Here is a 17,941-nt window from a genome sequence, read left to right as displayed (position 1 = left end):
TGCCTTGCATCTGACATTGCCGCCTCTCGATACTAACCTCAATTTTTCAGAGGCGCCTGGAAATCAATTTGTTCTTGAGATGCTCCGACCTTTTCCTCCACCTTTTGATTCTTTCAAAATTCCTATTGATTAGTTTTAACTTGCACAGATCCAAACACATTTCGCTGTAGCCCTGCAGGAGATTATTAGATTTGGATTGGCATTCCTTGTTTTCCTTTAGCGAAGGCTACATTAATCAGCGTGTGTTGATATCAGTCTTAAAATGCAGTTATGTCTGCTGCCTGTACCTGAAGCCGCTTGGATGCTTGTGCATCTAAACTCTTAGTTCCAGATTGTGGTTCTTAGATTTCCAAATATAATAAAAGATTTATCATCTGAAATAAAGGACCCTTGACCACTGTTCAATAGGCAAAGATTGACAATTGTTGCATGGCCACAAGAAATGCAACAATTGTATTTCTTGTCCTAGATGCACCTTGAAGTGCTCAAACACTCATTAGAAGGTTTGCAGTATTGCATATTTTGCAATCAGTCCAATTCAAAGTAATCACAGGGCCAGTATCGCCAATACCAATGCGGTACTGTTATCGTTTACATTTGCGACATAAATAAATTTCTGACCTTTAGGTGATTTTCTGGTTTCTCCTTTGAGTTATTTTGTTAAATCTTTGAACAGAATTTGGAAAAGGTTCACATGTATCTAGAAAATGCTTTAATAACATTAACATAGTAAACGGAAAAAAAAAAAATATTTGATTTTTAATTGGTTGTTGTGTATCATGTCTTTTTTATGTCTATGTGCCAAAAATGATCAATTGTGATCAAAACAAAATCTAAGATTTAGAGTTGAGAAACAATAATATAAAAAAAAGACATTTTCAAGATGTAGTCTGAAACTAAGGCATGGATCTTGTATCAAACCAATACTGATTCAGTACCAATATTGGCATTTTTTGGATTGATCCAAAAAATGGCATTTTCTGGATTGATCTGCCCACCTCTAGCATTCCCATTCCAAGCCTCGACACTCATCTCCAAATTCGTGAACTAACTTTGGTTCACATGGACCACTACTGGTCATGCAACTTTTTCTAACTCACTTTGTCCTTTCCATGAATATGTATTCATAATCATTAACAATATCTACTGTGCTTTTCCATTACTTTGCTACATTTCTTTGTATTTCTGGCTAAGACAAAGTTGGACAAATTTGGGTTGCATTCAGTAAGCTGTACAATAAAAAATCTGAAGACTGACTCCAAAGTTGTGGGTTTTGTGTGAAAATATTATAACTCCTAATGTCCAGCTCCTCAAACAAATGGAAAGTTTCAGCGTTTATATCAAACAGCGTATTATCACAAAGTCAGTCCTGTCTGAGGCTGGAGCCTCTGCAAACATCCATAAATTAACAATTGGAAAACCGCGGCTTGTGTTTAGTAGGTTGGGAAATGAACTGAGTGGGTAAAGCGGAGAGAAAATGAACAGGGTAAGATGGGGTAAACAAATGCGAATGGAGTAAACAAGATATACGAGAAGCAATTGGAACAGGTCTAAGATTCGGGGGATAAACACGGAGAAGACGATTTTCTCTCAAAATGCAAAATATCTAATTTGGAAAATCAATAACCTGAATGATAAATTTATTGCTGGGATGAAAGGACAACTTATTATGGTTTGCCATTAAAATTTGCTGAGTCACAACTAAACTTGCTGTTGCGTTAAATAGTGTGCCTGTGCATAGCAGGGCCTTATGAGCATTTTTTTTAACATTAGGGAGAAAGTCTTCTAATAAAAGATCAGTCAGACTTTTTTACTTTTTCTATGGATTGCTGATTACAAGGTAATAGCAAATATAATCTTTAGATACTTCAAAGATTTCCATCAATTTGATTAGTAATTTGCCTGGTATTCCTAATTATATCTTGATTGCTTGAGAGCAAAACAGAATAAAAGTGTAATTGTCTAATTAAGCATCATTAATTCAGAGTTAGACATTAAATTGGGGAGATATTTAATTCACGTTGGCATTGGAGTGAGTTGAAATGAGAATCTTAGGGAGAGAAAAAAAAACCCCTCCAAAATTAAACATGTTCGATGCAGGGGGTCTGTGAAAAAGATTAATTTCTACAAATGAATCCGAACGGCATTAAAGAAAATGTTCATTAGAAAAATTAAGGTAGTTACAACAAAATAGTTTTTTCTTAAAAAAAAAAAAGGGGGTGGTTGTTCTGCATCAACACAAGTAGTCCTTATGGGCTATTTTTTGCAGTTTAAGTGCCATTTTTTTTGCTTTCGTCTTCAATATAAAAGATGCTTTATATTTTTAACAGGGAAAGTTTGACCTGTGTAGCAATGATCTGTGAAATATTAGTATGCCTCTAGCTGTACCTCACTGACTACATGTTGTTTCGGAATGTAAGAAAACCAAATAAGTAAAACACTTTAGCTATGCAAAGTAACACTGCCATAATCTCCGAAGTCTCAAAGACTGGCATGAACTTCTGGATTTTGCATCACATTGTCAGGTCTGTAACTTCATTGAAAAGCGTACATATCGATGCTTTTTAAAGGTCACATTGTTTTTTGGAATCTCTTGAGGCCCAAATACTCTAACATTATGTTAATAAAGAGATTACTTGTTATGAAACAAACTAGTACAAGGTTTAGTGTTCTTATAGCACACATAGCTGCACAGGAAATTTCACCATATCCCAAATTCTGCTTTCTTCAGCACTTGGTGCAACGTTCTTGGCTTAGGCTCAGTGATGCAATCAGGAATTATCAGGTCTTTTGTCAGTCAAACGATCTGGCCACTGGCTAATCACATCCCATCTTGTACCCAACTTGTCTGTTCTGCACAGGTCATCACTCCTCAATCCACAGTTATCTTGATGCCTGTCCGTGCCAGCAGATATCCATCTGCTGTACAATGCCAAGAAGCTTAAAGGCCATGCATTGGAATTGGCTGCCAATTGACACAACAACCTTGCATTCATCAATTTGTCTTAAAAGGTCTTTGGGGCAGTCAATTCAAGTGACTTGGCCTGCTGTTCTTGGACACAAGTATCATGTTTTGAGAGTCTTGGAAGGCAGAGAAAGAAACAATGTTGCATTTGGTCGGCTGGAGTCTCACTAAAATGTTACAATGGGTCAAACATGGGTGTCTCAGCTGCACACCAGCACAATACCGTGTAAATGTGGCACGCGTCACATCTCTTGTCCAAGTGCTTTACCAAAACGTCATGAGTGAGCTCTGCACAGCAGCGGCGTTGCAGGGCACGGACTAGAAAAAGACAGCAGATGGTGTGATTTCCTCTTATATGCCACACTTGTGACATCAAAGTAGTAACATCTTCAGAAAACGCAAAGCACAAGAGCCACCCTCTTCAGTCTTCTTAACATTATGCCTTGTCATTCCACATTCATGCAACGAACCTCGGCTTGAGTGGACTGAGAGTGCACTCACTCTCGAGCTCGAAGCCAAAGCAAGCATCAGTAGTGACTAAATTGACAATGACTTAAGAGGTCAGCCAAATGGGCTTGAGAGGCTGCTTAAGAGAAAGCTTTAAACAATATAAACAGGAAGACTACACCACTACAGCCATCACTACTGCTACTACTATTATTGTTTTTGCTGCTGATGCTGTTATATGGAGCAGCTGATATACTTCAACAATTACCTTCATAAATATATTACACTACAGACACATCAAAGTTGTACAACATTTTCTAAAGACAGATGGAACACAAGAAGCATTGCAAGGCATAAAGGTTTTGCATAATATCAAATAAATATTTACTGTGTGGATACTTAGATTTAAATGCATATGTCAAACTGGGGAGTAAATGCCAATTCAGGCACTTTATCCTGGACCGTCTGCTCCGTGTTTTGTTCTTTTCTCAGCTTCAGTAGTTTCAGTTTGTGGAGACTAGTTATTTGGTTGCAGTTTGCACTTCTTGTAGCTAGATGTCACTGTTTACAACACACTTGACCAATAAAAAAAATTGCCAATGCTTAAACCTTTAGTTTTTTTTAAACCTTTTATATATCTGTTCAATTTCCAGGTTAAAAGATATGCAAATCAGCAAGTCAATTAATTTAGGCATCCAGATATTTAGTCCTTTACATTAGCAGAAACAAACACCAGGTAACCATTCAGCCACCTTGTCTGTTGTCAATAGTTCGGGCAAGTAAATAATTTTTGCAATTTAAGGTTTTTCTGGGCTGTAAAAATGTCTTCCTGTAGAAGCTGTCCCTAGTTGTTGATTAAAATCATAATCAAGTTTGTCACATCCATATTAGCTTAACTCCAGAGTATATTGATTAACTTTTTTTAAATAAATTTCCAGTTTTCCTAGGTGACTTGTTAACATTTCTCTCTTGTCATTCTATCACGCTCAAAGTAAGATAAGATACCCCCTTGATAATAAACAAGCATAATCTGCCAAACATATTTATAAAACTCACTACTAGTGCTCCTCTAATTATTGCATATTTTACTCAGTGTTTACAACTTGAGCACAGACTGCCAAAAGATGGAAACAGGTTGCTTGTCTCATATGTTTTGCAAATGAGCCTGTGCAGAGCTAATGTAGCCAGACTTGGGAAGTATTTTCACACAAAGTAAACATGGCTCCCCAGCACAATTGTCTCCCCAGGGGATGGCAGTACCGGGAGAGGGACAGAGATATTGGGTGAGGACGATGCATGGATACGGCCATTACTCTTTTAAGTGGAGGAAAAACCGTTCTGCACACCGGGGGTTTTAATCTCTTACATAGCAGATTTCTGCCTGAATCCATTCATTGATCATGGAAATCAAGCCCAACATATTTATTTGCCAGTCAGCCTCTATCGCTCAAGTTGGCTGAACATTTGTTTGCCTTGTTGTCACCCCGACTCCCGGGAGCTATCTGCCACCTGTTCGGCTTCCGGGTGGAAAATGATTGTCTGGAAGTAAGAAAAGAGTATTTTCTGTTTTTTTTGTTGTTTTTTTTAATTGAGAGTAGCTGTAAAGGTTTGGAGGCAACGTAGCTTCAGGTTCAACTAGCAATTCACCATAGACAGGCCAGAAGCTTCCCAGGGAAATGATTAATGACAGAAAACTTATGAGGGTGTCTTCTGTCTGGTTTCAACTGTGAGATTTTAACAAGAAAGAAATACAATATTACATCAATAAATTTAAAATCAAATCACATTTATTTTCTGATTTAATTGTGGCAGAGTATGGCATAGAGCGCGGTTAGGCTCCTATCCGTTGGTCCTTATTGCATGTCTTCCTAATTGTATGTTAATATAACGAGAAATTAGCAATCAGGCTCGAAATCTGGTTGTGGTTAAGAACTCAAACCTGAACATTCAGAGTCACATAACGATAGTTACAAAGTCAGCCTTCACCTGACAAACATTTTCAGGATTAGAGGACGAATGTCACAACTCAGTCTAAAAAAAAAACTCAGCCATTCGTTTGATTTTAGTCACAGTGATTACTGCAACAGTGACTTCACAGATCCAGAACACTGCTGCTCAAGTTCTCACTAAAACCAGGACAATAGAAGCACATCACCCCAGTTCTAAAGTATTTAAACTCCCTGTCGCTCTTAGAAAAGACTTTAAAATACTTCTAATAGTTTTTAAATGATAAACAGAATGTTAAACAATAGGAAAAAATAGACATCAGATCTGTGCAGGGTGATAAAATAACTGTGTAAGATAGAAAAGTAGATGCTGGAAATAATGGGAGAAGTCTCTGATGCTTTTTTTATTTACCATTCATGTGCTGACCTTTTGTCCTGAGAGGGCACTTGCAGCCTGTGCAGCGCTCTGGCCTTTGCCCTCATGCCAATTTTAAGCGCACGCAATCCACAGACAGTTTGCATGCAGCTCAGCTTTCACGTCGCTTCATCTCCTACTGAACCAGAAAATAATGTCTAGTGAAGACCTTACTGAGGTCTGCCGGGTTTTTTTTGTTCTTTTCCCTCCACATCTAGTAAATTCCAAAAGAGGTTATTTCACATCTGCTCCTCTGTGTGCTTCTGCTAAGGTCATTCTTGATTGCACTACTTTTCTTTAAATGAGGTTTTCTCCTCTCTTTCACAATCGTGAGGCAAGGCGAGGATCCAGGACTTTAAACCGACGCCCACAGTGGCAAAGGAAGATTAGAAAGAATTGTTAAAGTTTTTCTCTCCTGCCAAAACATTCTAGTCATTTAGCTTTAGAGGAGCAGACTCGGGTCTTAGGGGGCAGCTTTACTTTTCAAGCATGAACCAGTGCTGTATTAACCTTCAAAGGAGGCGCGCGAAACAGGAGGTAAAAATTGACAGAAATCCTCGTCAACAAATGGGGTTGGACAGCATTGGAGCAACGGGAAAAAGGTGATGATGAAAACAGGAAATGACACACGGAGAGGCAGCTGAAGAAAATGAGGGCAGAGCAGAGAATAGAGCGCTGTCTTCCATAATGAGCCCCGGCTAAGAAGCGGCAATATGTCTGTGTCTGTCGGGTTTCATTTCGTAACTGTACCACTGTGCCTTTTTCTCTCTCGCCCTTTCTTAGTTTACCCTCTGTAATCATGCTGGGTTGTAGAACTTTTAAAATAAAAGAAAAAGCACACACATAAGTTTTTTTTCTTTCTTTTGTTTCCACAGGTGGCTCTTCTTCCTTCCAATTTCAGACTTTGGATGTTTTCAAATTTTTTTTTTTTTTTTGTATTCATGGATAGGGTTTCCTTGTCTAGCAGAAGAGACAGCCAACATTGCCTTCATGTCCTCAAAACGAATGCAAATCAACTTGGCTACTACTGGGATTCTTCTTGACCTTGCAAACTTCTGGTTGGTCTTCCTTCAACTTAACGTTGTCATGTCCTTAACAAGACTAGAATAATTGCAAATCATACTTTTAGTTCACAAAGGGTTGTGAACATTGTCTCACAGCGAATCAAATCTATGAAAGCTCAACTTGTTACCCTAAAAAAGCAGCTTTGACACATCACGGGTCCCTCAAGTTGTCCATGCCATGAAAGCAGGAATTCAATTTCTCACCACTGGTTTAATTTGCTGCACAACTGCCGAAGGGTTGGAAAAACTTTGGCATTGCTCGGACTGCATGTTTATTCCAAGTTCCAAAGCCGTGCTGTCTAATTGGGGAGTTTCAAAGAGATTCCCTATTTCTAAAGAAAGCAAACTTAAAAAAATTTTCACAATAGCAATCTGCAGTCCACTCCAGAATCATTGGAACAATAAGGCAAAGTTTTTATTATCGCTGTTGACAAGAAGAAGCAAATCAGAAGACACCATGTGTAACCTTCAATAGTTAATAAGGGAATTTTGATTATATGTTGGCATCAAACATCTCATCAATCTGAAATATACCCATCATCTATTGTCTTTACCAACTTATCCACACAGTGTCATGAATTTCCTATTCTATTCTAAATGTGGTTATGTAAAAATGTTAGGATACCCTATAGCAGGTTGTGTAGTTTTCTACCATATTTTGCTTATGAATATTTTAGCAAAAGAATGTGTTTTGGGTGGAGTGACAGGACAAAAATGTGACACACATTGGCATATTTAGTTTAAAAGATACACAATAAACTAGAAAAAAAAAAAAATAAATGTGAAATATTAAGTCACCCCAAACCCACATGATGTCCAAATATTATTTCATTTGGGCTCAGAAAGTTGAAACTATGCTAAAATAACAGACAAAAAAACCCCACTAACATAATGTCCAAGAACCCGTAGGGGCTGGGTTGATGAGGCTCTAAAAATTGTTCTAGCAGTGAGCGCCGGTTTTTTAGAGTGGAATTTAAGCAATAAAATAATTCACCCTCAAATAAATGAAGAAATAATTCACAGTTCAAATAAAGCAATTTGACAACTTAATAACAAAATTTCCAATTTCAGACGGGGTTAGCTAGACAATAAAAGAAGTAAACTATTTACTGAATATTTGTCAAATTGGAACTACTTAAGAAAGTCCATTTATATCAAGTTGAGCCAGAGTATTTTTCTGAGAATTGTCACAAAAACGCCACTTGTGTCCAGGTTGGAGAGAGAATTAAGAAAACGGAACTCAAACGTCTTCAATTACCTGGAACCCACAGGAGTTGCGTTATTTAAAAGCTGCATGTTCTGTAATTTGAAATGTTTGCAAGCACTTGGAAGATTGTTTTTTTTTTCTCTCTCCAAAGAATAGCCAGACAGCTTACACACAGAGAGTCTCACTTTGAGGGTCAGACCACTTTCATGTCCCAAATGTTATTTTGATTCATGCATCTCTGCCTTTTATCATCACCAAGCTGTTTCCTCTGACACTTTCCCCGTAGACCAATTATTTTAGCTTTTCATTGGCATCCTCATTTTTCTATTAGAGCGGGCTCATATGCACACTGCTACAGAATCATACAACGTCTTCAGTAAAGCATTTTGACAGGATTTTGTACTCAGGTGCTGACTGAGAAAGCGTTGCATCACTGCGCTCTTGTTATGAATCTTTTTTAAGTCCACAGAATCGAAGCCGTGTCTCCAGGGGAAGCCTGTCCAGCCTCACCAGAGAAACCAAATAAGAAAGATGGAGTAAAAGAAAAAAAAAAAAACCTGTAAAGGCTGTCAAAGAAACAAAGAGAGTTCACCCAGGCTTAATGAAATTGGGAACACAAACACCAAAAGCGCTTCATGGCTATGTCATGCCGCTGTAATGATTCCACACACTGAACTGTACCAATTCCAAGCAATTTCAGACCGGTGTTTACTCCGACTGAGTGGCCAGTGCCCCCGGCTGTCTTCACAACCAGACATTTCATTTAGATTTGTGAGCGCCATCGTAGCGCGGCACGGGTTGCTGGCTGGTGTGTTTATTTTCAAAGTCTGCCTGAAACGTTTGAGACAGCAAACCCAGATCCCCGACTGGTGTATTTTCTTTCATTGAATATGTTCGAAACTTGATGAATTCAAAGACCAAAGGTTGGAAAGAGAATCCTACTAAATTCCTTTTCTCATATTCCATGCTGGTATAGAAAAGTTGAAGCCCCTCAGGTCCCCCGCCTCTTACCTGGAGACAGTTCTGACCCACTGAGGCTTAGACTGAATGCGACTTCTGTATCTGTCCTTTGGAATCACGTACTAACACGTTAGCAGCAGATCCTTTAAGTCCTGTAAGCTGCAAGGTGGGGCCTCTGAGGATATGACTTGTTTTTCCAGCTCATCCCACATATCGATTGAAAGGAGATCTCGGGAATTCAGAGGCCAAGTCAACACCTTGAACTCTTTGACATGTTCCTCAAAGGATTTGTGGGCTGGTTTTTGCTGTGTGGCAGAGTGGAACAGTCTTTGGCGCCAAGGTTTATGGGAAAACATGGAGAGGTGTATGTGAATTTAGATTTCTTTTAATCAAATTTGCTGTACTTTACAAGTGAACATGGTTTTCTAGTAAGATAGATGTTTGCTTTTTTTCCCTGAGTTAGAGAATAGAAATATGTATTTGCTCAAATTTTGTGAAAAAAAAACACCCTCTCCCTCACAGAATATTGTCACACTTATGTATTTCATATTATCCAACTTTAACATCTTGCAAAGATAAATGCTGTTTTTAAATTATAATTGTATTTATTGATGGAAAAACACTTTCTAGACCTCAATGTGAGAAGGTCATTGTTACCTACACTTGGCATTTGTATGGCCCTTGATGGCCACAGCTACGATGACGTCATTTTAACTACATTTTTTCACTTAATATAGAAAATTATCTTTAAATAACTGAGGAGCAAGGCAGAACATTTATTTATTTATTTATTGCCACCACCCACAGATTGAAATTCATATATTTGGCAAATCTGTTCAAAATATCCTCATAAAGCTGAAATATGCTGGCAGAGACGCTGACAATAACAAAGCATAAATTTCACACTTACTCACCTTCCCATAACACCAGGGTGAAGAGATCGCATTGACCAGCCGCACACTCAGGGACACGGGGGCCTGATATAGAGTACTGTTCACCCTCAACAAGTAATAAAACAGTCAAAGAATGGCCTCTTGCTGCCATGGTAACAAATGTCCACTTAGGTAACCCTCGGTGTGCGGTAAGGAGACGTGACGAGAAGCCGGTGTAGGGGGAAAGTAAAATATGTAACCTCAGAACAGAGGTCAATTATGTTGGAAGTTATCCACGGCTTAGAGCGGGGACAACGACACCGTAACACGAGATAATAGCTACTAGTGACGAGTTGGTAAAAGTCAGGGTGTCTGCACAGAGCAATAATTCCTCCAAGGACATACACTAGCAGTGTCAGCTTGCATCTATAAGGTATTCTTCTCTGCAAAAACAAAAAAAGAGGTAAAAGCCGTTTTGTAGGTCAAACAGAGCAGACTTTAGAACATTTTGATAAATAGTTCCTGGCAAGACTTTTGTGCCAGGCTTTTCTTCCCAATTTGTGTATTTGCTCAGATCTGCTGTGATGCACCTCTGATCTATACCATCCCTAAGCCACCGCAGCACTGGATATGACAGCTTTTGTAAAGGAAGACAGAGCATTAATCAGAAAATAAAATCTCTCCTCTTCTGTTGTTTGGAGGCCTAATGCTTGCAGAATATGAAAGCATTTATCTATTTTAGAGTCAAAACTTTGTATGTTTTATGTAACAAATATCAAACCTGAGGTGTATTTTTTTTGTTATGTTTTGTTTCAGTGCCCACTTCTTAAAAAGTAAATCTCCCCATTTTCTCTCTTTCATTTCTGCCCTCCTGTCTGTATTTTTGCTTCCTCTGAAGATGACCTTCACACAGATTGAAGGGAAAATGAGCTAGGTGAGAGGGCAGGCCGACACGGTACCGTCAGACAAAGAAGCGAAAGGCAACCTGACAGTCTGTACATACAAACTCGTGGGCCTATGGCTATAATATGTGAAGAAAAGAAAGGCGAGTGTCGTTTACCACTGTTGGAAGCTGCTGATACTGGAGAGATGACCTCCATTGGACGTAATGCTCCCGTCTAGAATCAATAAGTGCCACAGGTGTCGTTATGGACACAAAAAGAAGCACCGACTTGTTGAGACGGTACAACGCTGCAGGTGCCGGATAAATCTCTCCTAATGCATCATCTGCAAATACCTCTTGCTGCTTTTAATGTCGCTGACAGATGAGGGCTGCTAGTTTGTTGCATCATAAGCATTGAGGCACTGCTGTTCTTTTCTGTATTCTTTTCTTCAATCAAAGGATTTACTCCCCCATCTAAAATATAAACAAAGGGATTAAAAATAATGTTCACATGTATTTTTGTAACCAAAATATGTTGCAGTTTTGTTCTCTTCGGTCAGCTCCAATAGGAATTTTATTAAAAAAGGAAATTGCAAACTGCAGCTATTTCATTAAGTTAACTATAGTCATGCACTAGGTCCATAATCAGCTCGTAACCATAACAACACCACCTGCCAGCAGAAAATGTTATAAAAAGAAAGATACTGAGGATCATTTTTATTAAACATAATGAGAGGATTGTTAACCAAGTCTGCAGGGTTATAGGTTTTATATTGGCTTTGACTGACTGACAGAGCTCAGACTCTGGAAGAGCAGCATGACTTTCATCCAGGCCGTTGAAAGGTGGACCCGATTTTTACAATTGCTGATTTGCTGATGGTGTTGCAGGACTCTGTTGTCGTCAGTGTGGGGGTGTTGCAAGACAAAGGGGTACTCGGATTGATTGTAGGGATTATATGCAGCTAACGGGAGTAATTTGACTCAAAACAATGGAGTCAAATTCCATTAAAACAATTGAGTTTAGCAAATTAAATTTCCTCAAGATTTATTTGGAGTTTTTGCCACCAACGGTGGCACAATCAGATTTAGAGGCATTACTTAAAGTTGCTTTAGATAGCTTAGTCATTCGAAAAGAGCTTTTTCTATTTATGGAGGTAATTTTTGTTTCATATTAAAACTTATCATCCTGTAGGTCGGACGAAAAGACAAATCTGTATGGGAGTAAATAGTAACTCATGGTGCTGTGTCTTTATATGACACAACCATATTCTGTTGGGAAAAAAATACTTAACTTTAAGACCCTGTCCATGTTCCAACTTTTAAAGTCGGAAGTTAAAAACATATCTAGCATACAAGCTTCTGAGAGCTGGTTCAGACTGTCTGACAAACCGAAGAGCTCTGCGTTGCTTTTCTTTGGTACAGAAGCAGGAGAACATAATTCTACAATGAAGTGACAAGGGAAAAAATACAAAATGTGAATGAATGAGTGGGAGGAGGAACACTATAGAACTAATTGGTGAGAAATTTCAGCTGCCAACGGTCTCCGCTATTATCTTGTGGTCCTGCTAATTACACCAAGGCAGTATCCATTGGTTGATGTAAAATGCTTAACGCAGACAAATAATGCATACAGCGGTGTCAATGCAAGTTAAAACATCAAATGAAACACCTTTATTCCACCCGATTCTCATCTTTGCAGATAATAGATTCTGTGTAATTAGTTTGAAACTATGCAAATGCGTTGCCTTAAGTACAAAAAGGTATTTCATTTGTAACGGGCCCCACAACGTCTGTAAAACTTGGAATCTGATTGTGAAGCAAAGAGACATAAATTAGACATTTAAATGGCATTCCTTTGAGGACAGGATTTTATTTTAGGTCGGTGCTACACATGGGTCATTCACTTATAAGAAGGATTCAGGCGGGTGGAGTTCCTGCCCCCTAATATGGGAGATGCTGCTTACTTTAAGAGGTGATGTAACCACATAAAACATTTTATTGCACAATTTCAGAAAGTGTAGCAAGGGCAACATTTCAGGGGGTCCTATCTGTCTACGACTGGGCTTGGCTCAAAGCTCATGGGGTCCTGGTTAATTGGTTGGCACATTTGAATGCAGTTCCAGTCCAGTCATGAGCGAGATTGACAGGAGCAGCAACCAGCTCTTGCAATTTCAAAATGGAAGTCACTGAGGTTTGTTTAATAGGGACACAGGCCAACGCATTGAAAAAATGATGAGAATCATATGCATTGTTGCAATTTTGTTGTATTAGCAAGATTCCCCAGATTGACTTAAAAAAAAACAAGTAAAAGTTTCACAAAACTACTTTTTTACGATTGTAATAAAACTATAACTAGATAATTGTTGCAAAATTATTCTTATTTTATCTAAAAGACCAATGCTGAAGTAGTGCATAGATGTGAAGTAGAAGGTTGGACTTGTCCCATATGGCTAAATTTGCTGAAAAATTAATGCAATGAAACATTCATGTGTTAGCATCATGCTGTTTGGATGCTTCAGCAACTCTTCATACATACAATACCAGCTACAATGGAATCACTGCAATGAAAGCATATAGTAGAATAGACTAGTCAAAGATCCAGCCCTGAATCTAATTAGAAATCTTTAATAAAGATTTGAAATTGCTGTTTTCAGATACTCTCTGGAATTCTTGCAAGATATTTTCTAAATTTGGATTCTTACTTAAAGATGATTATTCTGATAATAACCAGCTAAAATGGTCATATCAGATAAGACCAGTTGATCTATAAAGTAAAAAAAAAAAAAAACACTACAAAAGCAAGAGTCAAACTCATGTCATTGGGTCAAAACATTTGAAAGTTTTGCACATAAAATGTCTTTGTAACATTCGAATCCTGGTGATAAAATATGGCCCATGCAAAAAATACCATAGCCGACAGAACAGCAGAGCTACTTCATGTAAATGTCACTTTGGCAAGATAGAAAAAAGAAAATCTATAAAACTCACGTCTGTGTAAGCAAATCCAAACTTTACTCCAGACGCCGCCTTGACAGGAATGAGACGATCACTGCGTTTTATTGTCTACACCGGCTCTGATTGTCTCTGATACTACTGGGTGAGAAAATCATACATATCGCCTGCATTCTGATGAGTTGTTATCGGCCAATTATTTTCCTCCGGCTGTCAACAGAAATGAAGCTGTATTTCTGCAAGCGTGGCTAACAACCCACTGGGAGGCCTGTCTGTCAGATGTGCGGCAGTGGTTCTATGCGTGTGTGCTATTTGAGGCAGTTGTGCTACATAAGTCAAACAAATAGACTACCTTCTTCTGGAGTGAGTTTCTCTATTCCTGATCACATTCCAGCTGTTATTCCATCACCTTTACTCCCCTTTGGTGTTTTCTCTCATCATTCTTATTTTTATCTCCACCGTACTATTTTCTAGGGAAAAAAACAAACTAGAAAATAGTTCTTCTCGGGTTTTTTTAGGTTTTTCCCAAACTCTCTAACCCTAGCGTTAGGTAACAGTGAGACAGTTTTACCAGAAGCAATGACTTGACCATCTGGGATCTGCCTCAGGAAGCCCACTTCTCTGAAATACTGCTTCTTGATAGTGGCTGATGAACGTCTGCTTAGGGCTTCGTCATGCTGGTCACACCCTGAGGTGGAGAAAGGCCGGAGAAACAAACACAACCCAGCACACAACCTTGTGGACACAACACTGAATAAAGCACCTGCTTTCACCTGTTTACGGTGAGCCTCCGGACTGTTTCTTCGATTAACGGTCTCGCGGCACAGCCCATCGTTGATGGATTAAGGAGTCCTCTGTGAGATGTTCAAAGTTGTGCATTTTGTTTCAGGACTTAGCTTTGTCTTCTATCATGAAAAAAAAATCCAATAAAAATATAGGGAAGTTTCTGGTTTGCAACATGCCTGAATGTGAAATGATTCCGGAGTATGAATATATTTGTAAGGCAGTGCACAAGCAGACTGTTTCTGTAGCATGAAGCTGCTCTCCTCTCCCCCCGTGTCGTTTCATTTTACTTTGGTCTCCTGCTGCTGGTGTTGTCCTCAGATCTGCCTCTTGCTGGTTTCAAGGTTTGTGTCATGACTTATATTTTTCCCTGTCAGCTTACATGTGCACTCTCATATACATATGTAAGGAGAAAAAAAAAAGGGCACGTATTCCCAAACACGTGCACCATCTATGCAAAGCAGTTATCTGAACCAATTGAGACACAAGCAAAGTAAACAGGAGCAGGCAACTGACACAGTCACGAGGGAGCAAAGGCATAACAGGCCAAAAACAATTAAGAGCAAGGAGGAGACGGGCCTGCTAGTGAGGGACATGTACATTATTGAAAAAGACTTTGAGGGGGAGCGACTGAAGCTGCATGCCCAGAAAACACACACAGGCCGCCTGCTTCACTGATGGACAAGCCAAATAATGATTTCTCCTCTCCCCCCCCCATCCAAACTCACCCAGTCTCTGTTTGTAAGTCTTCCGCCTCAATTCTTTCTCACTCTATTTTCTCCTCTGTTGTCTAATTATTGTGCCATCCACTGTCATCCAAATCTCAGCGTAATTGTTACAAATGGCATATTCCAGAAGATTCATGCATAATTATGCTTGAATGCTAAGAGCTGCAGGTTGGCTGTGCTGTGGTTCTTTATTGCATGCAAGCAGAAGCAATCCAACAGTGTTGTAAATAAGTATTAGCCTCATCAAGTTTAGTTTTGCTGGCCACACCCAGTACTAATCGGAAACAGATTCGTAAAATCTAGCAGTCACCTAAGTAGAACCTGTGTGACAGCATGAAACAGGCTTAAATATCTCAATGTTACACATCATCTACAAATGAAAACAAGAGAAATAAAGTTATCATTATCCTTGATGGTCTATAAAGGGTTGCAAAGCTGCTTTCAATGGTCACCACAATGAGAGCCATTATCCACAGAAGACAGTAGCAATACTCTATACTTACACTTCAGTGATGTGATATATGTACATGGTATAGGGAGGCCAGTCTGCAGTGATGGTAAATTTTATCCAATTAAATTTTGATTTGCAATGGCATAAATCAAAATGAAGAACTGACCAACAATTAATTTTATTGAGGTTATTATATGAGCTTAATTTATCTGAGTGTAAAGTCTGGCTAGTACTCTGAAGAGGCATGCAGCAGTAGACATCCAACAATTGACCTCTCAGCATCCCTCTGAAAATTCAAGATTAAGTTTTTGTGACAGCAGATAAGAAATTAAAGGGTCGCTGCTTCATCTTCAGGGTGAAGTGGGTAAAGAAAAACCTCTTATTAAGCTACCTGTGAGTCTTGATTGATTGTAATCATTGTTAAAGCTGCAGTATGTTACTTGTACAAAAAGAAAACAACATTTTTACATATTTGGTGAAACTGTCGCCCTATTGTGACAATATGGTATGAGACACAAAATAACAGCCTTCTCTCAGTGTAAGCTAGGAACAACCAATCAAAGATGTGAGCTAAGAACAACCAATCAGAGAAGGTAGTGAACCGGTGGAACCTCCCTCGTCATAAACACTGCATCTTGCCACTGAGCCAATGATGAAAGGCATTGAGGAGACACCAGCAGTTTCCTGCATCAGTGCAGTGTACGAGATGGGTCTTCATGCTTCACGCTGTTGAGCCATATCTGTAGTGTTCACAAAGACAACAGTCCCAGGGGTATTACTGTAGCAGTAGCAGTCAGCCTTCCCAACAAAAGAAAGTAAGCAATAAAGTGAGGAGGACGGCCAGGCAGAAAGGCGGGCAGCATTTGCAGGACGCCCTCGGCACGCTGAGGTGACGGCCAAGCAGTCATGATGAGGGAGTTCATCATGTTCCCAAGAAACGTGACTTCCTGAGATGGAACTAGATTGCTCTTCTGCCAGTTCACACGAAGACCCAACAAGTCTATGTGATTGAGTAATGTTTGTGTGTCTGCAGCCGCCTGAGCTTCTGTGGGTGCACAGATCAGCCAATCGTCCAAGTATGGCAGGATCTTAAACCCGTTGGCCTGCAGGGGATACAGGGCCGAAGCCACGCACTGAGTGAACACACATGGGGACAGAGAAAGACCGACTGGAAGAACTGAACTGAAAACGTTTGCCCTGAAATGCACAGCGGAGTAACTGCCAATGGTGTGGTGCAATCGGTCCATGAAAGTATGTGTCCCTCAAGTCGACCAAGGTGAACCAGTCACCTGGGGAGATTGTCTGACTGACATCCCTGATGCTCAACATGTGGAAAGGAATAGTCTTCAGAAATACATTCAGACCTCTCAGGTCCAAAATTGGGTGAAGTCTGCCTGTCTTTTTTGGGACTAAAAAGTACTTTTAATAAAAGCCCTCTGGGGTCGACAGGCAATATTGCAACCTTGGGCCAGCAAGGCATCTATCTTGTGGCTCAAAACCTGAGCTCTTACCTGGTGGTGAATCAGCATCATCCTGACTCGACCAGGAACAGAAGGGTGATGGCAGAACTGTAGCATGTAACCACAGTTGGTGTGGACACCACCCATGGATCGGAAACGAGAGAGGTCCAGCAACTGAGCTGACCCCAACTGAGCTGACTACCTCAGGTCGAGCTGAAATCACCACCATGGGTTCCCCAGCAGCGTACAATGCTGCAAGGACCACTATGACTACAGTAACTACAGAAAAAATACAAACCGAGCACTGTTGCAATACTCAAAGAGGCGACTGCACTCAACCGTGAGTGCAGCGGAATGTAAACGGCATTGTTTACACGGCAATGTAAACAATGTCGTGTTTACATTGTGCACGGCTGCACAATATAAACAAAAGTGAGCCCGCAAACGGCTGGAATACAACTCCAAGCGGATACGGCTAAACAAACAAGCAAACAAGCTGGTCGGAATCGACTAACACCGTAGGCTACCATCAACAATAAGGAAAAATCGACGCGGGTAGTGAACGCGCTACCCGCGATTAAAAAGAAAAACAACTTACCAATCGAAGAACAAACGTTGTATCAAAGAGGAGCTTGCCAGCCTCTGGAGGGCGAGATGAGACTACCAGCGACAAGCAAAGAAACAAATTGTCTTATCACCTGTTCAACCTGCATGCGAGAAGATTGAAATGGCCTGAGCTGTCACTGTCACGTGACTATATAGACTTACCGGTGTCACCCAGGGTCACTCGTGACCATGTTGGTATGAG

The sequence above is a fragment of the Xiphophorus maculatus genome, chromosome 24 (genome assembly GCF_002775205.1).
Source record: "Xiphophorus maculatus strain JP 163 A chromosome 24, X_maculatus-5.0-male, whole genome shotgun sequence".
NCBI lineage: Eukaryota > Metazoa > Chordata > Actinopteri > Cyprinodontiformes > Poeciliidae > Xiphophorus > Xiphophorus maculatus.
This window is presented reverse-complemented; position numbering follows the sequence as displayed.